Source organism: Phacochoerus africanus, chromosome 2 (assembly GCF_016906955.1).
Source record: "Phacochoerus africanus isolate WHEZ1 chromosome 2, ROS_Pafr_v1, whole genome shotgun sequence".
In the NCBI taxonomy this organism is placed as follows: domain Eukaryota; kingdom Metazoa; phylum Chordata; class Mammalia; order Artiodactyla; family Suidae; genus Phacochoerus; species Phacochoerus africanus.
In genome coordinates this window covers 267,824,565-267,847,337 of record NC_062545.1, presented here as the reverse complement: position 1 = coordinate 267,847,337, position 22,773 = coordinate 267,824,565, and the positions used below count along the sequence as shown (strand labels likewise).

The following is a 22,773-nucleotide window of genomic DNA, read 5'->3' as shown; positions in this document are numbered from 1 at the left end:
TCCCCCCTTGCTCTGCAGTCGCCCTGGACACTCTCATCCATTCGTGGGGCTTTGAGGACCCTTAGCGTGGGGGACTCCCGAGGATCCCCCTCCCATCAGCTCCAGACCCAAGCATCCAGTGACTGGACCTTCTCCTCCAGGCTGTTGGGCAGGCCCCTCAGACTCAGACACCTCCTGAATCGGACACATGGTCCCCCGGCTCCCACTGCTGTTTGTACCCGCAGTCTTATTTGTGCAGCACTTCCCGTCTACCTGCAGGTTCCTGGCCCCACAGGAGAGAAGGAAAGAGGCTGCAGGAGAGCAGGACGGAGCGCACAGACTCCGGTCACACGGCTTGATTAGGACTGGGGACCAGGCAGTGTTGCTCACCTCCGCCCCCAGGCAGGCCTCCCAGGGCTGGGGCAGTAAATGTTGACCTGATCGATTTCCACCAGGCTCACAAGTAGCGGTCAGCTACTGACCACACTGTCAATTATTCAGGCTCCCTGGGACTCCAGCGAGAGCGACGACAGTTTAACTAAAACACGGTTCTGCTGTCCTCACACCTCCGACTTGCCCTCAGAGGCCTGGGCAGGGCGGGCTGGCCAGCCCAGGGCTCCTCCCCAGCCCTCAGTCCCTCCCTTACCCAGACGTCTGTCCAGGAGTTGCCAGCTTCCCATCTTCCCAGGCCAAGGCCTGGAGGGCAGAACTGGGACGGGGGCAGGATGTGACCTGAGGCACATCTCAGTTCTGCTCTGTGCCACATAGATTCTCCTTGTAACCAGAGGCAGGTGATCTGGGAGGGAGGGGCCCCCCCAGTGCCAGTGCAGCAGACTGTCACTGGGAGGCGTAGCTGTCCATGGGGACAGAGCCGGGCCATCAAGGAGAAATCACTAACATTTTAAACTTGCTTTAAAATTTGCAAAACTCTCAATGGCGTCCATCATCATGTGGGGACCAGATGGTACATACATAAAAATGCGTGTGTTGGGAGTTCCCATCGTGGATCAGCAGTAATGAACCCGACTAGTATCCACAAGGACGAGGGTTGGATCCCTGGGCTCCCTCAGTGGGTTAAGGATCTGGCGTTGTTGCCGTGAGCTGTGGTGTCAGATCCTGCATTGCTGTGGCTGTGGTGTAGGTCGGCAGCTGTAGCTCCGATTCCACCCCTAGCCTGGGAACCTCCGTATGCTGTGATTGCGGCCCTAAAAAGCAAAAAAAAAAAAAAAAAAGGCATTCATTGGATAGTCTAGTCGTTTACTGAACAAGCCAGGCACTTTACTAGGGGCTCCAGGGTGAGACAAGAATATCAATTCAGCCCTGCCCTCAAGTCTTAGTACTGAACACTAGTGATACTGGGACTTACAATGCGTTAGGGAAGGTTCCAGACACGCGGCCGTCTTCAGAACATAGTACTGTCATAACCACCCAGGAGGTGGCTGCTGGAAGCATCTCGGTTTTACAGGGGAGGAAAGAATTTAACAGACAAGCGCAGAGACGTACAGCCCGAGGTCACACGGCCTGCGCAAGCGGTGGAGGCAGAAGTTGAGCCCAGTTTCAAGCCCTCTGACCAAAGTTGTATGAGGGGCTTTGGTCAAGGTTAGGCTGCTGATCATCTAAATAATGATCTAATGACCGAGCCGTGGAGGAGCGATCAGAACTAAGCTATCCCTGTGCGGGGGATGGGTCCTTAGAGCTAAGAAGTCCCGGAAGGGGAGTTTGATGGGGGAAGATTCCAAGGGAGGGGGGAACCAGCCTTCCGCGTAGGGAGCTCTGCCAGAGTGAAGGCGGGTCGCGGGGCCCTGCCCCACCCCCCGGGACACCCTCAGGGCCGCGGACAGTGCGGGCCAATAGCTGTGCGGCAGCCGCCCCCTGGCCACACCCACTTCCTCTTTGTCCGCCGGCTGTGTGTTTAGATCGCTTACCTCCCTTTGACACCGGTGGGCTGGCAGGATCTGCGTCTCCCTGGGTAATTTTTTATAGTCTCCCACCCCACGCGGCTCTGTCTCGGCCCCTCCCTCCAGGGACCTGAGCTGCGGAGCTTCCTCGGAGGCAGTCACACTTGGGTCCGCTTGAGTCCCAGGACCCCACTCAAGGGCCAGTTGACACTCTCTCCACCTCTCATCTTGCCATCTGTTTCCTCCCTCTCTTCCTGCCCCTTCAAGGCCACTCCAAGATCCCTCTCTGTGGCGGACACTGGACTGGGCGCTGGCAAGACAGACCTAAAAGTGACAGAGGTGCTCGAGTCAAGGTGAATGCATATGATTCATCGTGCAAACGGGGACATGTGTGAAGGGAAGTCTACGAATAATTATGGTGGGACCGCAGCGTAAACCCTGGCAAACCAAGGTGCAAGGTCACTCCCGTTAAATAGAAAAGTGAGGGGAGACTTAATCGATGGAGGACAGGCAGAGGGGAGTCTTGGCAGGGGTAATGGCAGGTACGGGGATGTGGCAAGCTTGGGGACAAGTGGAGAGTTTATGGTGGCAAGGATGTGGTGTGTGCTGTGGAGAAGGAGCAGAAGAGAGGCCGGGGTCTCCAGGCGGTGGGCAGTTTGGAACAACTAGAACAGGATGGCAGACACCTTGCAGCTGCCAGCCCTGGACCCATGGCAGGATCACTAAGTGACCATCACACTCTCCTTCCCGCTGATTCAGCCTCAGGGCCCTCCACACAGTGTTGGGGGGTGGGGAGGGGGGCCAGTCACTGCCAGCGGAAAAGCTGGGCCCCAGATGAAACCTATTTGCCATTGGAGGCTAAGCGGTGGGTACAAGTGTGGAGTTTGCTGGAGATGAGGCTGGAGTTCAAACTGAGAGAGACCTAGAATGTGGGGGAAGGAGCTAGAATGTTTTCTAGGTATTAGGGAGCCATCAGAGGGTGTTGGGGGGAGGGATAGAACTAGACTAACATTTCAGGAGTTGGTCTAAATGATCACTGCCATTGGTGGGAAGGACCTGGGAATGACAGGGTGAGAACGGATGGGGCTCTGACCGGATGTGGAGCAGAGACATGGGGCTGAAGGCCGAGAAGAGGTTTTTCATGGGGCAGGGAAAGAAGAGGCAGGCAGAGAGGCCTCTGGAGGTCCTGGCCCCAGTGGGAAGACTGTTGGCAGGGAGGTGTAACAGCACAGCAGGAGGTCCTGATAGGAATCTTTGTTCCAGAGGCCGCCCTGAGACTCTGTGCCCCCAGGGGGAAAGAGGCCCAACAGGTCCGGTGGCTTTTACTGTGGAGAGCATCAGAGCCTGGAGAAATTCACCTTTAGAGGGAAACAAACCATCATGAAATGCACCCCCCTCCCCCCCACTCAGGCCCCCCGCAGAGGAGAGGAGGTGGCCCTGGTACTGTTTATAATGTCTGGGGGTAACTGCAAGAGGGGGGCACTGACACGTCATCCCTGATTGGATGTCTGCTTAGCCATGGGCTGCCACCTGCCCCAGGGCCACCAGAAAGGGACATGGGGGCACAGTGCCAGGGTAAGGGCCTTTGGTTTCTGGCTCCGGGGAGGCACAGTGGTTGAGTGGAGCCACCAGCTGTGGCCAGTTGAAGGAGGTGGAGGCTGCAGGCTCCCTGGAGTCTTCTCCGCCTGGGGCCAGGGTCTCGGCCCTGGGGGTGGGTGTGGGGAGCTTGGAGCACAGGGTGGCTTTGTCTGAGGAGGGGCCACCAGTGCCTGGGAGAGGGGCCAGGAATTGAGTCCCTGGTCAGTGGAACCCTGGGGGCCTCCACCTGCTACCACCAGACCTACAGGCGTTGAGCTAATTCCACCACAGCCGTGACTCTCCAAAGGAGAACCACAGCCTGGCCAGGTGCCTCTAGAAGGACGACCATTTCCCTCTGTCTCCTCCCTTAACCCCAGCCTTGGGTGAGCCCAGAGGAAGGGCGTGGATGCATGTGTGACAGAGACGACACACGCACATACGTGCACATTCACACACTCAGGCCTCCCAGCTTGGCTCACCTTGTGGTGGAAGAAGAAAGTTTGGAATCAAATCTGAGCCTGAAGGTTTTTTTTGGTTTTGTTCTTTTTGGCTGCTCGCATGGCATGTGGAAGTGCTCGGAATAAGGATTGAACCCACGTTGCAGCCGTGACCCAAGCCCCTACAGTGACAATGCAGGATCCTTAACCCACTGTACCACAAGAGAACGCCTGAGCCTAAAGTTTTACAAGGCCCAGGTCTTGGGAGTTCCTATTGTGGCACAGAAGGTTAAGAATCTGACTGCAGCATCTGGAGTTGAGGCATAACATGGGTTTGATCTCTGGTTTGGCGCAGTGGGTTAAAGGATCTGGCGAGGCCACAGCTATGGCACAGGTCACAGCTCTGGCTCAGATTCAGCCCCTGGCTCAGAACGTCCTTATGCAGAGGTGTGGCCATTGAAAAAGAAAACTCCCAGAGCTTAACCAGAATGAGACTGCTTTTATATCCAAAAGTGTCTGATCGTTAGAAACTGGACCAAATACTGTCAAAGGTGCAGAAGTCCCCTCTGGTGGAGGGGCTCACAGAGCCCAAATGGTAGCTGTTCTTCGAAAAATAAAACCGTGCCCAAATTGTAACCCAGTGAATGACCCGAGGTCTTTAATAAGCTGTTTCCAAGGGGAACACAGAAAGGGGATGGGATTTGAAGGGGGAAGATGATCGGAGACTGGGATGGAACAAAGCTTTATTGAATGAATTAGGCAGAGGGGTCCGGGAAGGTCGGACACCTGTCTGGCCACCCCCTGCAAGGTCTGGGAGCGCTGTCCCTGTGGGAATTGTGGGGTCACTGTGTCAATGGTTGGGCTTCTGCCCTCAACCCAATGCTGAGCCTCCTCTAGGTTGGTTTCAGGCTTGAGGAGACCTCTCCCTCCAAGGCCGGGCCTGCATCTCAGGATCCCTTAACCTTAAGTGGGCCCTGTGGGCCAGGCCTGAAACCAGGGAGGTGACCTTCCAGGGAGGAAGGGGCCAGCAGCCAGAGCTTGGCCCTCGCTTAGCCTGTCACCCCTGGGGCCAGGGTGGGAAGGCAGCAGAGAGGAGGAGGAGGAGAAGGAGAGCTTTGGCCAAGGGTGGGGTCGGATTCCCCCAGGTCCGGCTCCCTTGTGGGAGGTGGCGGGTAAGGAAAGAACGTGTGAACGAGGGAGTCTTGCCCCCAGCGCCTAGCGCTGCAGAGAGGGGTTCGGTTCGTGTCGGGGTGTCTGAGGGTGAGGGGTCTGGGGTGATCCAGGAGGATGGGTGTGAGGTCGGGGGCCCTCAGGAGAAGGACATCTGGATGTCATCAGAGTAGAGCAGACGTGCAGCCTTGGAGCCAAAGCAGAGAGCACGAAGAGGCGGCGAGGAGAAGGGAGCCTCGGAGGAGCCTGTATTTGGAGGCGGGAGGAAAAGCTGCAGGAACTGGCCCAAGAGCTCCGCAGCCGCCAGATCCTGGCCGGCCTCCGGGCCCTGCTGGCAGCTGACAAGATGCATCTCTCAACTGCTCTGGAAAACCTAATGGCCTTGAGTCTGCCCAGGTGGGCAGCGGGACAAATGTACCTCCCCGCTTCCTGCACCCCCTCCTCAGGCTCTGGTGGCTGCTCAGGGCCGCCTCTGAGACCGCCCCACCCTGGCCAGCAGCACCCTCCTCCCTCTTGGGGCTCAGCCTTCCAGACTTTCTCCTCATCAGAGTTTACCAGGCAGGTCTGATTCTCTCTCCCGAGTCCCCCGCCAAGTTCTGCCTGGCTCCCTGCCCCTCTCTCTCCTCTTCTTAGAGCAGGAGCCAGTTGAGGCCTGCAATGAGCCTCGAGCCAGGCCCGGGACCCTTCCCACCCAAGGCAATGAAGCCAGCCCACTGCCCCTCAGAAGTCCCTCTGTGTGAGTTCCGACAAGCCGGGCTTCCAGTCTGGCTCAGATGCGGAGATCCGGAGACTTCCAACCCCTCCCTGGTCCTTTGCTCACTTATGTCATCGGCCCCCTCCCTGCCGGACATAAGCTGGGGTCTTGGTCTTCACACCCCAGCCCAGGGCTGGAAGCTGGGGATTCAGAAGGGGAGCTGATGTGGGCCAATAGCCTCAGTTCCCCATCTGTACTTCACCCATTTATCAACTGGGGCCTCCCGTCCCTGGGATTTCCAAGACATCAGTTCAAATCCGTATCCCACACCGTGTGGAAATGCAAAGCTATCCCCAAAGCTTTGGAGCATTCTGGAATGGTTTGCATTTTCACACTCTCCTCTGCCTCAGAGCTGCGGCTTCTGCTAAATTCATTTAGCATCTGGCTTGGGCCTCTGACCTAGGTCTGCTGTGTTGTTTTCACGCAGCTCTGACTAAGACATGGAATGTGGCCGTCGCCTTCTGTTCTTTCCACCAGAAACCCACCGCGGAAGGTGATTGTGTGTGAGGCTGGCAGAGGGAGGTTTAGGGAAGTCAGAGGGATGGTTTCAAGTGCTGTGAGAACAACAACCTCAAACAGATGTTCTTAAAACTTCTTTGGTCCACCCAGCCCTGGGAGGGTTTCATGGGACTCTTTACCTCACACAGTTGCCCGGCCTCATCCTGGCTCTTAATCTTTTCCCTTTTTTCTTTACAGTTGAGGAGTTCCTGTTGTGGTGCAGTGGAAATGAACCCGACTAGTATCCATGAGGACGCAGGTTCGATCCCTGGCCTCGCTCAGTGGGTCGGGTATCCTGCCTTGCTGTGAGCTGCGGTGTAGGTCGCAGACGTGGCTCGAAACCCATGTTGCTGTGGCTGGTGGTGTGGGCCGGCAGCTGTAGCTCCGATTCAACCCCTAGCCTGGGAACTTCCATAGGCCCCGAGTGCGGCCCTAACAAGCAAAAAAAGAAAAAGCAGAGTTGATGTACAATATTATAGAAGTCACGTGTGTATGACATAGTGATTGACAATTTTTTAAAGATTATACTTCATTTACTTAGCTATACTTCGTTATTATAAGACCTCGGTCTCTCAGTTGTACAATGATCCTGGCTCTTTTCGTCTTCCTTTTCACAGCTCTCTTCCCTGAGAGGCAAAATAGTCCAGTAGTTAAATGCAAGAGGTCTGTTCCCAGATGGCCTGGCTCTGTGAGCCTGGCTTTGCATCTTATCATCGGTGTGATAAGACGGGAATTACCTTACTTCTCTGAACCTCAGTTTCATCTATAAATGAGGATAATAAAAGTTGAAGATAACAGGATTGACAGTGAAGATTTCATAAAGCAAACCACTTAGGATTTCGTAAAAACAAAGCACTTAGCTGAGTGTTAATAACTTTAGACATTATTATTATTATTTAATTTTATTATTAATCACCCTTCCAAATTTTTCTACTCTCCCAGGCAGAACAATTCGACCTTTCCAGGCCCAATCCCAAATCCTGCCCAACTTTGCACAGTCCAGCCTGGAAAGGCGCAGACACAGAAAGGACCCGTCTTTGAACAGAACTGGCCTTCCTTCCAGGGCAGCCAGCTGACATTGACCATGGGCTCCCTCACAGGTAAATGGGCTGAACAGTGACTCCATACAGTACGCAAAGGCTATGCCCTTTCTTTCCCTTTCTGTCTGCCCCCTCTCCCCCATCTCCATTAGGCTGAAAGTAAACAGTGACCAGTGTGGCAGATCCAGGGTCTACTGGGCATCCGTTAAAACTCCAGCCTTACTGAGCTATTGGGAACGGGGTGCTGTCTTCCAGGGGTCTCTGCCCAGCCTGGAGTTGCTGGGGCCACCTTTTCGAGCTCATGGGAAAACCTACCTAATAAAAGATGCACCAGCAAAAAAGAGACAGTTCCCAGGGATGTCATTTGAGCTCTTAAATTCCCCCATACCTGGATTCATCCCTTGAGTTTCCCAGTTTTGTGAGCCCCCAAACCCCTCTTTTCTTGCTTAAGCTCATTTGGTTTGAGCTTCTGTCACATAAAATTGAATGAATCTTGACTAGCTTTCAACTAAAATGGGCTGTATTATAAAGCAACAGTGAATGTCACGGAATCCCCTGCGGGAAGCATAACCAGAAATCGAAGGAATGAAAAGGCTGCCTCTGACCCCATGTCTCTTTCTCCTATCTGAGGCCGCACCATCTCCCATTTCTGCTTTTTTTCTCTGCATATCTCCTTCTTTTTCCTTTGCAGACCAGTGTTTCTGCTGACTCTTTGGCTCCTCTAGAAAAGGTCCCAGGGCTGATTATCATTGGCCCAGATTGGGTCATGTGACCACCCTGACCCATTCGTTTTGATTGGCCAGAAGGGCCATTACCTGCAGATGGGTCCACCCCACCTAAACTAAATAGCCTCAGAGCTGGTGAAGAACTATTTTTTTTTTTTTTAGATCAAAGTGCTATTTTCAGAACAATGGGGAAAGAATGCCAAATACAGCCCCCCCCCCCCCAAGAAAAAACCATGGAATTAAGTGAATTTCTGTTTTACAAGCCACCCGAGTCCTGACTAAGTATGCTCAGGGCCAGCACCTTGTCCCAGAAGAACAGCTCTGATAGGGGCTTTCGCCTGTGACAGCAACTTCTGGAGAACCGGTTTAGCCTGGGCTATCTCGTCTCTGTCGACATCACACCACATATCAGAGAGGACCTGGTCCTGACTCTGGCTCCAACATGTCCTTCCATGGCAACATCTGAGTTTTGTCAAGACCCCACTACATGGAATCATAGGAGGTGGGGGAGTTCCAGGGGGCGAAGCAGGTAAGTAAGGAGGGCGTCGTGGAAGAGGTGGCCCTGCTCAGAGGACGGACAGCAAGAACCCCTCAAGGCTGTAATTAAGAAGACAGATAATTGCAAGTGTTGGCAAGGATGTGGAGAACTTGGCGCCCTCATACCCTGCTGGTGGGAATATAAAATGGCACAGAAAACAGTCTGGCATGTCCTCAAAAAGTTAAGGAGTTCCTGTCTTGGCGTAGGGGTTAACAAATCCGACTAGGAACCACGAGGTTGCGGGTTCGATCCCTGGCCTCACTCAGTGGGTTAAGGATCTGGCGTTGCCGTGAGCTGTGGTGTGGGTCGCAGACGTGGCTCGGATCCTCTGTTGCTGTGGCTGTGGCGTAGGCTGGTGGCTACAGCTCTGATTAGACCCCTAGCCTTGGAATCTCCATATGCCATGGGTGCGGCCCTAGAAAAGGCAAAAAGACAAAAAAAATGCAAAAATAAAAAGTTGAACATAGAGCTACCGTATGACGCAGTTATTTCACCCCTAGCTGTGTATCCAAGAGAAATGAAAGAAAACACGTGTTCACACAAAAACTTGTACATGAATCTTCACAGCAGTGTTTTTCATAATTGCCAAAAAATAGAAACAGCCTAAATGTCCACCAACGGATGAATGGATAAATAAAATGAGGTGTGTCCCAACAATGGACTGTTGTTCCATAAGAGGAGTATCTGCTACAACGTGATTGAAACTGGAAAGTCTTTTTATGTGAAAGAGTCCGGTCAGTCCCTGGAGTTCCCCGGTGGCTCAGCAGGTTAAAGATCCTGCATTGTGGAGTTCCTGTCAAGGTTCAGTGGTTAATGAACGCAAGTAGCATCCATGCGGATGCTGGTTTGATCCTTGGCCTCGATCAGTGGGTTAAGGATCCGGAGTTGCCGTTGAGCTGTGGTGTAGGTCGAAGACGCAACTTGGATCCTGTGCTGCTGTGGCTGTGGCTGTGGTATAGGCCGGTGGCTACAGCTCGGATTGGACCCTAGCCTGGGAAATCTCCATGTGCTGAGGAAGTGGCCCTAAAAAGACAAAAAAAAAAAAAAAGATCCTGCATCGTCACTGCTGTAGCTTGGGTCGCTGCTGTGACATGGCTTCAACCCCTGGCCTGGGAGCTTTTGCGTGCTGTGGGCATGGCCAAAAAAAAAAAGCCAGTCACATAAGACCGTGCATTATATGATTCCATTTATCTGAAATATCATGCACAGGCAAAAAAATAGTGGTAGAAGGTAGATTAGAGATTGTCTGTAGCTGGGGGTGGGTAGCAGAATTGGGGTGAAAAAAGGAAGTCATGCTAATGGGAATTGGGAGGGTTGCAAATCGATTGTGGTGATGGTTGCGTAATTGTGTAATTGTGAACACACAAAGAACGTTGAATTGGACACTTTAAATGGCTGAATTGTATTGTATGTGAATGATATCTCTGAATAGCCATTACCAGAAAAGAAGAAGGAAAAAAGAATACATCTGGAGGTCGGAGAAGAGGGGCAGCCTGGGGAACCCCGGGATGTCAGGGCCAACTGCCTGATAAGCCTTGGATTCCAAAACAAGTGAAAGGTATTTGGGGCCTGAGAGTCCAGCCCTGGATGAATAGCCTCTCTGATGAAAAAGGGGAGGAGTTCCCATCGTGGTGCAGCGGAAACGAATCTGACTAATATCCATGAGGACACAGGTTAGATCCTTGGCTTCGCTCTGCAGGTGAAGGATCTGGCATAGCCATGAGCTGTGGGGTAGTTTGCAGATGTGGCTCGGATCCCACATTGCTGTGGCTGTGCTCTAGGCCAGCAGCTGTAGCTCCAATTCGATCCCTAGCCTAGGAACTTCCATGTGCCACAGGTGTGGCCCTAAAAAGGAAAAAAAAAAAAAAGGAAAAGGGGGGAGAGAAAATAGTTGGTCTCCAAGGGGGCTCCAAAAGGCAGCAGAGTCTGGGGGACTGATCCCAGCCTGAGTCCCTGGCTCAAAGTGCTGGGGACAGATCTGGTGGCACAGGGCAGCACCAAGACGTGTGCCTGGTCCGTTGGTGAGAAGGATGTGGCCTTGACCCCGTTAGTGGTGTTGGCTCGGCTCTGGCTTCGCCCATCTGCAGAGGGGAAGCAACACAGCCCTTGGCTGCAGCTGATTGTGCCCGTGTGGACCTTGGACCCCAGCTGAGCCAGGCCTGGTCCCTTCTCTGGAATTGGGCATCTCGACAGAGGAAGAGGCCTTCTCTCCAAAGGGCTGGAATATGTGAACTAGAACGTTGTGAGCTGCCCCCACCCCAGTACCCTGTGGGAATGGTCCGACTTCCGGCGGAAGTAGCTGTAAAGTGGAGGCACCTGGGAACACTTTGGCGGCCTAAAAGGGATCTGTGAGCCTTGTTGGGAGCTCCCTGAGTGCCCAGAGCTGCAGCAGCAGGGAAGCAGGTAAGGAGGATTCTCGATGAAGCAGCCCTAGTGGGAGGGGGCGGAGGGGGGCTGGGTGTTCCAGCAACTTCCCTGGAGAGGGTTTGGGAATCAACGACCATGGCTATTGGTAACTAACCACTGCCCTTGGCCAGCAAGTCCTAGGGGAGCAAAACCTCCGTGAATAGTGACCTAATGGCCTTGTTCATGTTATCAATAATACATATTTTGTGCCAGCAAGGCCCATTGTACTTGCCAAAGCATATTCACCTCCACAATCTCATTTGCTCCTTCCCCATGTATTTTGGAGAAAGATATGTCATGCCGTGAGAGTTGCAATGCCACAGTCCCTCCTAGAATAAAGCCATCTGGGTGACCCACCCTTGCATGGTGGATTCAGGCGTGCACCTGACGGAAAGGCAGCCCACCTCACGGGCAGCCCGGTGGCTTGGGAGGCAGCGTGGAGAACAGTAACCAACGGAGCCAACACGGCCTCTCTCTTGGGGTTTGAGAGGGAGCCTCCGGAGAGAGGCAGAGCTCTGTTTTTGCAAGGCCAGAAGCCAAAAGACACGGAAAGAGAGCAGAGAGCAGAAGCCAAGACTGAATAAGAAGTGGCAGCAGCCAGGAGGTGGGATGAAGGTAGGCAGGGCAAGGGGCAGGACGGCAGAGATGGAGGAGCTGGTGGTGCAGGAGCCCCAGATCAGAGGCCAGCCTTGGCAGTTGGCCTCCGTGGCCGGGCACCAGGACAGCACGGGGTCCTCAAGGTTGTTCCCATCCCTGCCTCCACAGAAGGGACTGGGAGGTCTTCCATGTCGCCTGGAGCATCCTCGTTAGGACCCCTCAGTGGGCACCACCGAGTCATCGCTGTTCCTTAAGGCAGTCACACCCCTCTGTTCGTCTCTGGCTGAGCCAGTGGAGGCCATTCCTGGCCAGCACGGGCCTGTCTCGGCAGGGTCCTTCTTCTCCTCTGCCCCCCTAATGTGCTCGTCCCCAGAGGGTCCCCTGTCAGGGGTAGACCACGGGAAAAGACCCTTCGTGATGTGGTGACATCAGTCAGGCCTTCAGCCCGGACAGTTCAGGCAAAGGTCTCAGGAGAGGCACCCAACACCTGGGTTAGTCGCTGATGGAATTAAGGTGAGGTGTGAAGGAACTCGTTTTTGTTTTTTGGTCTTTTTTTCTAGGGCCACACCCTCGGCATATGGAGGTTCCCAGGCCAGGGGTCTAATCGGAGCTGTAGCCACTGGCCTACGCCAGAGCCATAGCAACGCAGGATCCGAGCCAAGTCTGCAACCTACACCGCAGCTCACGGCAACGCCGGATCGTTAACCCACTGAGCAAGGCCAGGGATCGAACCCAAGTCCTCATGGGAACCTTTCTTTCCCCGCTTCCTCCCTCATTCTCTCCCTTCCTTCCTTCCTAGACTTGAGATGTTAAGGCACTTGCCCAAGACAACGGGTCTAGTAAGGGGTGCAGCTGGATGAGAGTCCAGGACTAAGTCCAGGGATTATGCTCTGTCCTCTGTACCCCAGTGCCTGGCACGAATTGGAAATAGTGTTTCTGCCCTTGCTCTACTGAGTCTCAGGACTCCACCCTCTCCACTGCACTGAAGGGGTTTTGAAACCTTCAAGCTTGGAGTTCCTATCATGGCTCAGCAGAAACTAATCTGAATAGCATCCATGCAGACACAGGTTCAACCCCTGGCCTCACTCAGTGGGTTAAGAATCTAGCATTGCAGATGTGGCTTGGATACCACGTTGCTGTGGCTGTGGTGTAGGCCACGGGCTACAGCTCGGATTTGACCCCTAGCCTGGGAACCTCCATATGCCTCAGGTGTGGCCCTAAAAAAAGACCAAAAAAAAAAGAAACTTTCAAGTTTACATTCATTATCCCACAGACAAGGAATCCCACACAAAGAAGTGGAGTCCAGAGAGGGTTAGTGTCCAACCCACAGTCCCACGGGGATTCAAATGCAGAAAGGGGACAAGCACCCAGGTCTCCGAAGTCCTAGGCCGGGGCCTCCCCTGAATGGCATGCCTCCTTGAGGATGTCCTGAGAGCTTCTTTCTGCCTGCAGAGCTAAGGGATGAGGGTACCCCAGGCAGGTTTCAGTCTTTCCTCTCGGACTCCACCGTCTTCAGCTCCCGCTCTGTCCATCCCCTAAAGGCAACCATTGGTCCTTCTCCTGGGAGTCCCCTCGAAGCAAGACTAGAGTGGCTCCACAACTGAAAAGGGGTACACTGTGTCTTTCACCCTTGGCATTCCCTCAATTCCTGGGATTAAGTGTTGGATAAGAGAATTAGGGCATATGTGCCTGTGTTGCCACTGAAAACGTCCACCCACCATCCATTCATCCGCCCTCTGTCCGCCCATCCATCCACCATTCGTTCAGTCATCAGTCTGTTTATCCATCTGTCAGTTCATCCATCTGTCAATCATCTATCAAGCCCTGGATCCAGGCAGACTGGGCCCAGGAGGGGAGCTCTGGGGAGGCCACCTGCCTATCTTGATTCACACTGTTCCCTCTGCCTGGAATGCCCTTTCCATCTTCCTTCATCTGACACTTAACTCGTCTTTCGGCCGTGGCCATAGCATCATCTGGAGAGCCTTTCTCAAAGCCCAGACTTGGCTAAGAGATTTCTTCTGTGTCCCCAAACCCCTTTTCCATTGACCACAGTTTGCAAAAGTAACAGCCTTGCTGAGATATCATTCACATACTGAGTCCAGGCTTGTACTGCCTCACTACACCACAGGCCCATAAAGTGAGAGACAAGTTGTTGGGGCGAGGAAAAGCGACTTTATTCAGAAAGGCAGCAGACCAAGAAGATGGTATACTAGTGTCCCAAAGAACCATCTTCGGTGTGTTGGAGTTCAGGCTTCTGGAGTTCCTGCTGTGGCTCAGCGGGTTAAGAACCCAACATAGGGTCCTTGAGGATGTGGGTTTGATCCCTGGCCTCTCTCAGTGGGTTAAGGATCCAGTGTCGCCACAAGCTGTGGCGTAGGTCACAGATGCCACTTGGATCTGGCATTGCTGTGGCTGTGGCGTAGGCTGGCAGCTGCAGCTCTGATTCAACCCTTAGCCCAGGAAGTTCCATATGCTGCAGATGCAGCCCTAAAAAGAAAAAACAAAACAAAACAAAAAAGAATTCAGGCTTCTTTTATACTGAAAGGGGATGGGGTAAAGTCCTGGTTCTGGCCAGACTCCAGAGGAAGTATGTTAATATCTTCCATCCTACAGCCATTCATTGGTGGGCCTGGTCAGGAGGCTTCCTGTGAGATAAACAAAGGTATTTTAGCTTCATGATCATTACATGGATGGCAAAGTTCCCAGAGATGGGCCATTTTGTATAATTTAGGCCTATAGACAACAGCTCTTTGGTGATTCACTTGTAGCACAACAGTACAACACAAAGGTTAAAGTTTAAAAAAAAAAAAACCCAAGACATAAAAGCACAACAAAAAACCAGATCCAATATGGAGTCAGACATGTTGGTCCCTGTTACAATACCACACAATTCATCCTTCTAAAGGGAACAATTAAGTGGTACATTCAAAGGTGTACAACTGTCAGCACTGATGGCAGAGTATTTTCATCACTCCATAAAGAGTCCCGTTACCTATTAGTGGCCAGTCACCATTTCCCCTCAACGCCATCCCTTGGCAGCCATGAATCTACTTTCTGTCTCTATAGATTTGCCTTCTCTGGAGATTTCATATAAATGAAATCATACAAGATGTGGCCTTTCATTGAGCATAATGTTTTCAAGGTCCATCTATGTAGGAGCATGTGTCAAGGTACCACATTTTAACACAGGTTATGAGAACCTGTCCCCCTTTTGGTAGCTTCGGTGCTTTCTGGTCCTTGGGGGAGCTAGGTGGGAAAAAAAAAAATCCTCAGAGTTGCAGAGTCTTAGGACTTCTTGAGTGTAGAACCCAAGTGGCCATCCTAGAGAGATTATTGGAAAACCAAGACCAAAAAAAAGTTGTTGGCGTTGAAGATAGAGGAAGGGGCCACAAGCAAAGAACCACAGGCAGCCTGTAGACCCTGGAAAAGACGAGAAAATGGATTCCCTCCTCCAGCCTCTAGAAAGATTGCAGCTCTGCCCTGTTGACATCTTCATTTTAGCCTAGGAAGACCTACTGGGGACTCTGACCTCCAGAACTGTAATGAACTTGCTGGTTTTAAGTTGGTGTGTAACTAAATTTGTGCTAAGTAGCAATATTGGTTACAGTAGCAATAGGAAACCAACACAGATTTTGCAACCTGGACTGGAGTCCAGGACTGCACGCAGTTCATCTCTGAAGCGTAGGGAGGGGCTACATACCAAGTAAACATTTCTATTCTGTGTCAGATAATCCAGGGTTTCTAGTCCAGCGTTTGCATGCTGTGTGTCCTTGAGCAAGTGATTTGTCCTCTCAAAAGAACATCCGCATCAGGAAAATGGAAATAACTAGGTTCCTTTCTAAGTTTGTTGTGAAGGTTCATAAAGAGCACATGTGTCTGTGCTTAGCACAGTGCCAGGCCCGCCAGGAACGGTGAATAAATCAATGTTAGCCAGTAATGACCACTGTCACCATGCACCCTTCACTGTTTCTTGAACGGGCCTTAAAAAGAGCTCACTTCTGGAGTTCCTGTCGTGGTGCAGCAGAAACGAATCCAACTAGGAACCATGAGGTTGCGGGTTCGGTCCCTGGCCTCGCTCGGTGGGTTAAGGATCCGGTGTTGCCGTGAGCTGTGATGTAGGTCACAGACGAGGCTCAGATCCAGCATTGGTGTGGCTGCGGCATAGGCCAGCAGCTATAGCTCCGATTCGACCCCTTGCCTGGGAACCTCCATGTGCCTCAGGTGTGCCCCACCCCCGGCCTGCCGCAAAAAAAGCTGACTTCTCACCTTGTGGTGGTATCTCCAGGAACAGAGTGTTTGGGTTCAATGTGGGCTGGACTCCATGGCTAAGAACATTGGTTCCTAATAGCTGAGGCTCTAGGCAGCAACCATATTCCTCAGGCAGGTGGCCTTACTTGGTTCTAGAGGCTTGTCTAGTTTGGGATGGGATGACCACCAATGGCACAGAGACAAAGGTGTCTCAGTGCATAGGAAGGTGAGGGATGCTCGGTGGAAGCAAAATTGGGGTCTGGTGACTGAGATGGGCCATTATGGTGAAGGATGGGCAACAGGGAGGCTGGGTGGACTCTTGAGCACCTAGCACCTACCCCAGTTAATATTAAATGCTGTCTTTCCACTGGGATGGCTAAAACAAAAAAGACAATTATAAGTGTTGATGAGAACATGGAGAAATTAGAACCCTCCTACATGGCTGGCGGGCGTGTCAAGTGCTGCAACCACTTTGAAAAAAGTTTGGCATTCCCTCGGATAGTTAAATAGATAGTTGCCATATGCCCCAGCAATTCCACCACTGTGTATAGGCCCTCCCCCCCCCCAAAAAAAAAAAAACTTGGGCATGAATGTTGACAGAAGCCTTTCTCATAATAGCCAAAGAGCAGAAACAACTCGGTGTCCGTCAAATGAGGAATGGATCAACAAAATGTGATCGATCCATACAATAGAATGTTGTTTGGCCATGGAAAGGAATGCATTACTGAGACCTGTGCAACATGAATAAATCTTGCAAACATGGTGCTGATGTAAAGAAATCAGACATAAAAGACCACAGGTGGTTATGATTCTTTCTATATGGAATGTCCAGAATAGGCAAATGCACAGAGACAAAAAGTAGATTTGTGGTCACCGAAAATCTGGGTCACCAAAAACCCTTATGGCTACAGGGTTTCTTTTGAAGTGATGGAAGTGTTCTGAAAACAAATCATAGTAATGATTGCATATGATTGCCTGACTGAATAAATTGCTGAATGGCACACTTTAAAGGGGTGAATTTTATGGCATGTGAATTATAACCTCAATAAAGCTATTATTAAAAAAATGAAGGGCTCCCTGTCTTTGAGCACTTATAGTGTGCCAGCAAGTGAGCTGAGCTCACGCTTGAGCTTGTTACCATGCTTTGGGGACAGGGCTGATGTGTTGGTACTGGAGGCAGGCCTGTATGAATCCTACTTTCTTGAAGGAAGGCGGGAGGTAGAGGGAGAGTGGCCCAGTTTGGCCGACAGGTGCTTCAGGATGGATAAGGGGTCTGCCACCCAATGGAGTGATGCTGAAATCAGGGGGGTGAGCATTCCTGAGACCTGAGGCCACTGAAGAAATTCAAATCACCTGCGTCACAGAGTGGGTCGGAAAGTGTCTCCATCTGAGGCTGCAGGATGTCAGGTACCCAAGAGCAGGGGGCCTCAGAGTTCCCTTCATGGCTCAGTGGGTTAAGAACCTGACCAGTATCCATGAGGATGCAGGTTCAATCCCTGGCCTTGCTCTGTGGGTTAAGCATCTGGCATTGTCACAAGTGGCAACATAGGTTGCAGATGTGCCTCGGATTCGTTGCCATGGCTGTGGTGTAGGCTGGCAGCTGCAGCTTTGATTCAACCCCTAGCCAGGGAACTTGTATATGCTGCAGGTATGGCCCTAAAAAAAAAAGAGAGAGAGAGAGAGAGAAACCAGGGAGCCTGGACCACACTCGATGTCTGGCCCTCTAGATCCCAGAGGAAACCTTGATGACTTTAAGCAGGAGACTAACACACCCAGTTGGGGGAAAATGGATTGGAGAGGAGGCAAAAGGACAATGAGAGATGAATTCGGAGGCTGCAGCCCTCACCTGGAAGTGAGCTGAGAGTGCATGCCCTCCGGTAGGGGAGATGGGCACTATCTCAGGGTTCCCTAGAGAAATAGAACCCATGGGCTAGATCTATACCTGTATCTACCTCAAGAGATTTATTATAAGGAACTGGCCAAGCACTCCCAAGACCTGCATTTGTCAAGCTGGAGACCCAGGAACACCCATGATCTAATTCCAGGCTGAGTCCAAAGGCCTGAACATCAGGAGAGCCAGTGATATAAGTTCCAAGTCCCAGGGCAGAGAAAACCAGTCGCCCCGCTCAGACAGTCAGGGGGGCAAAGGTCCCTCTTCCTTGGTCTTTTTGTTCTAGTCTCTTCAATTGACTGGATGACAGCTGCCCACACCTGGGAGAACAACCAGCTTGACTCAGTCCATTGATTGAAATGTTCATCTCAGCCAACACTCTCCCAGACACACAGAACAATGTTTAACTAGGTCTGTGGTCCAGTCAGGTTGACACATAAAATGAACCGTCACAGACAATAAGCAAGTAAACTTATAATAGATGTTCAGGAAGCAATAAGAAAGTATGAAAAAATGAAGCGGGGTGAGGGACTTGAGAACAGTGGGGCCAGAATGACAGGCACCAAGAGTGTCAAAAATAAATATGTGTTAAGCTGAAAAGCTGAATCTTGCCCTCCTCCATACGCTACTTTTTGCTTTTTTTTGCTTTTTTTTGCTTTTTAAGGCCACACCCACAGCATGTGGAGGTTCCCTGGCTAGGGGTTGACTTGGAGCTACAGCCGCCGGCCTACGCCACAGCCACAGCAACACGGGATCCGAGCCGCATCTGCGACCTATACACCACAGCTCACGGCAACGCTGGATCCCTAACCCACTGAGCAAGGCCAGGGATCGAACCTGCAACCTCATGGTTCCTAGTCGAATTCGTTTCCGCTGCACCATGACGGGAACTCTGCTACTTTTTTCTTTATGTCCCAGGTCACTTCTGCTAGGTTTTAACTGTAGCGAATGCCATTGTCACCGGCTACTAAGGTATTTTCTTTTCTCTCTTTCTTTTCTTTCTTTTTTTAAGAGTCTTTTTTGAAAGACACCATGTTCACACATCCTGCAGGAATGTCCCATTTGATATGGCCACTGGACACGCCTGACTACTTCTTTATTTATGATTTCTGGCGCTTTTCCTTTGAGGCTGCTCAGAATAGCTTCTGATCTGCTCACTCACAGAAACGGTGAAATCAAATCTTCCTGCACTCGCTCCATCCATCGTAAGCAAGTTTGCTTATGTAAGCTGCTCCCGCCCGCGCTGAGTAACTGGATGGTGAGGGCAGAGCCCTGTACAGATTTCAAATGCAGCTCTCTTCACATAAACATCTTTGACTGGCATACTATTCTTCTGGTAAAGTGCATTTGTTTCCAGAAATCTCCTCGTCGCAATCAATAGCAGTGTGTGCATGCTACTGAAGGCCACACTTGAGCCATTTGCTCTCCACCAACCTCTTTATACCCCTTTAAATGTTTTTGGTCTTTCCCTCGGTGATATTCAAATCAATGTCCTTACTTATTTATTCTTTGGAAGTTTCCTAGCTCCCTCAGCAGCGCACCACTTCTGTTTGATTGCTTTTGCTGAACTTCTGCACTTGGGACAAATCAGCGGGCTCAAAGAACTATCGTTTGTGCTTGTGCGATGTGTACGTATGAGCGAATTTGCATGAGTGTGAGTGTGTGTAGCCTAAGATAGCTGAAAGACCTCTGTGTTTGAAGTCAAAGACACCTGGGTTGGAGGGACAGTTCTTCCATGTGCTAGCTGGTAGCTTTGGGCAAGTCACCTCATGGGGCCTCAGTTTCTGCAGCTGGAACAGAGAAATAGAAGTCTACGCCCCAGAGAAATGAAAACATATGTCGACATGAAAATTTGTACTTGAATGTTCGTAGCAGCATTTTTCACAACAGCAAATGAAACCCAAATTCCATCAACTGAAGAATGGATAAATGTTGTTTCTAGCGATAGGATAAAATTGGGTATAATGGGAGTTCCTGCTGTGGCAGTGGGTTAAGAATCTGACTGCAGCCGCTCAGGTTGCTGTGGAGGCATGAGCTCAATCTCTGGCCTGGTGCAGTGGGTAAAAGAATCTGGTGTGGCCGCAGCTAGGGCTCAGTCCCCGGCCCAGGGACCTCCATATGCCATGGATGTGGCTGTAAAAATAAATAAAATCAAAGCCATAGAATGGAGTATTATTTGGTCATCAGCGTGTTGAAGTTCTGATACATGCAATGACATGGATGAAACTTGGCCACCTTATGCTAAGTGAAAGAAGCCAGTCTCTAAAGACCACAAGTGGGCCTTCCCATTGTGGCGCAGTGGAAACGAATCTGACTAGGAACCATCAGGTTGCAGGTTCGATCCCTGGCCTCACTCGGTAGGTTAAGGATCCCGTGTTGCTGTGAGCTGTGGTGTAGGTCGCAGACACAGCTCAGATCTGGCGTTGCTGTGGCTGTGGTGTAAGCCAACAGCTGTAGCTCCGAGTCGCCCCCTAGCCTGGGAACCTCCATATGCCACAGCCCTAAAAAGCAAAAAACAAAAAACAAACCATGTGTGTTAGTTTGCCATAGTAATAAAGTACCATGATAAAGTGCCACAACTGGATGGCTTACATAAGAGAAATTTACCGTCTTGTCGTTCTGGAAGCCAGAAGTCCAGGGTCAACGTGTCGGCAGCCTTTCTTTCTTCTGAGGACGTCTCCTGGCTTCTGCCGTCTTGCTGGCCATCTTCGGTGTTCCTTTGCTTGTAGAAGCATCACCTGGATCTCTGCCTTCATCTTCACAGGGTGTCCAAACGTTCCCTTTTTATAAGGACACCAGTCATGTTGGACCAGAGCACACCTTAAAGACCTCATTGTAACCAGTTACATCTGCAGCAACTCTCTTTCCAAAGAGGGTCACTTTCTGAGAGACTGAGGGTTAGAACTTCAACATATGGATGTGGGGGTGGGGGGGACCCAATTCAACCCATTAACACCCCAGAGTGTATGATTCCATTAATGGGAAATGTCTAGAATAGGTAAATCCATGGAGACGGAAAGTAGATTAGCGGTTGCCAGGGGCTGGGAGAAAGAAGGAATTTGGAATGACTGCTAATGGATACAGGGTTTATTTTCGAGAGTGTTCTGAAATTAGATAGTGGTGGTTGCACAACTCTGTGCATGGACTAAAAACTAATGAACTGTACGCTTTAAACGAGTGAACTGTATGGTATGTGAATTATAGCTCCAAAAAGCTGTGTTTTTGTGTTTTTTTAAAGAAAGAAAGAAAACGTGTAATGCTGGCCACTCTTCTGCTGCATCAGGGTTGCGTAGATCGTGTGGTGTAGTAGACGTGCGTGTGTTTGGGAAACTGCAAAGATAAAATACAATTGTAGCCTTTGGTCTTTAATTTTTAAATACCTTTGGTCTTTGCTCTGTGCATTCCGCCCTAACTGCATGGTGGATTCCCTATTAATTCCAAACCTTTCTAATGTAATAAGGAGAATTCTAGCTCTCCTTAGAAGCTAACTTGAACAGTCACTGTAAGTTCTCTCTCATATTTCCGAGAAAAACATCTTTCTTAAACCTGCCCTGTGATTCCCACGAAGCGTTCTTCCTTTCTGAACGGATGCCTCTTTCACCATGGAATTTATCTCAGTGAAATCTCTGGAAAGCACCTTCAAGCCTTTGCATTTTTAAGAGATGAGGGTTCCCCCCCCCCCCCCCCCGCATCTGCGCTTTTGCCCTTGTTGGATCACAGCTAGTTCTTTTCCCTAGAGGCCAAATGAAATTTCATGAAACAGTTGAGATTTCAGTGGCTAATAAAATCATTTCTTGTCCTCTGAGTTGGCCCTGTGCATCTCTGCCCATGCCTAGCCCCCAGGGACTGCTGCACAAGAGCCTTAGCATCATTTCCGGCTCAAGCCTTAGGGACCACTATGTCTGCAGCCAGCCGTTCAGCCGTCTCAGTGGGTGTCATCTGCTTATGACCTTGGCTCTGTGCTTCACGCCTGCTGTAGGGTGAATTGCCTGTGTTGCAGGTCTCTCAGGCAGCCTGCCTCCGGTTCTGTGCTGTGAGGCATCTCTGGAATGAAGTGCATGTAGATTCGGAGGTTGTAGGTAAACAGTGCAGTTGGCATACCCAACTTGTCAAAACTTAATTTACACTCCTGCTGGTGGCTTCTCCTATCTGCTTGCTAGATTTTACATTTTAGCCATTTCAAACTGGACACTCATCCTAGCTCTTCGATCTCATGCTGTGTGTCTTTGACTAAGTTGCTTGACCTCTCTGGGCCTCAGTTTTGTCCAACTTGGAAAGGGGATAATGATCCTTTTTTTTTTTTTTTTTTTTTTAGGGTGGCACCTGAGGCATATGGAGGTTCCCAGGCTAGGGGCTGAATCGGACCCGTAGCCACTGGCCTACTCCATAGCCACGGCAATGCCAAATCTGAGCTGTGTCTGCAACCTACACCATAGCTCATGGCAATGCTGAATCCTTAACTTGCTGCGCAAGGGCCAGGGATTGAACCTGCATCCTCATGGATACTAGTCAGTTTCATTTTCTGCTGAGCCAGGATGGGAACTCCAATGATCCTTTTCTCATAAGGCGGTGATGAGGGTGGAATGAGATTTTTCTGGTACAAACCGAGAGCCTGACTTAACAACATTGGCTCCCCACTGCCTTTCCTCCTCCCTCAAGGAGAACAAGCTTGATCTGCATCTTGACTGAGGACTAAGAGGCCATGGAAAGAGCAGTGCACTCAGGGTCACACACACCTAATTTGAAGTCCCAGCTCTGGTTGTGAGCCCGGGCAGATGCGTTGAACGCATGCTTTCCCATGTCACTGGGGTTGGAGCAAGAGATCCTGAAGAGGACATGAGATCGCAGCTAAGGAACAGCTTAGAAACCTGTAAGGGGCTGTCTGGCTGGGAGAGACTGTTGCCACAACTGTCATGTGACCTGACACCCTTCACACCCACCCAGGACTGCTCCTCCCAGGACCCCGCACTCACCTTCACCAACCTGAGATCCGGGCAGGTTCTCAGGAGGGCAG

The 22,773-nt window shown here is 51.0% G+C and overlaps 1 long non-coding RNA gene across 1 annotated transcript; it reads left to right on the top strand.

Moving 5' to 3' along the window:
* The first annotated feature begins 1,752 nt into the window (after positions 1-1,752).
* LOC125120335 (uncharacterized) lies at positions 1,753-8,298 on the top strand. Its single transcript, XR_007133301.1, has 5 exons — positions 1,753-1,948; positions 2,145-2,230; positions 6,513-6,573; positions 7,257-7,414; positions 8,242-8,298. It is a non-coding gene; the product is annotated as an uncharacterized LOC125120335 (long non-coding RNA).
* The last annotated feature ends 14,475 nt before the right edge of the window (positions 8,299-22,773 follow it).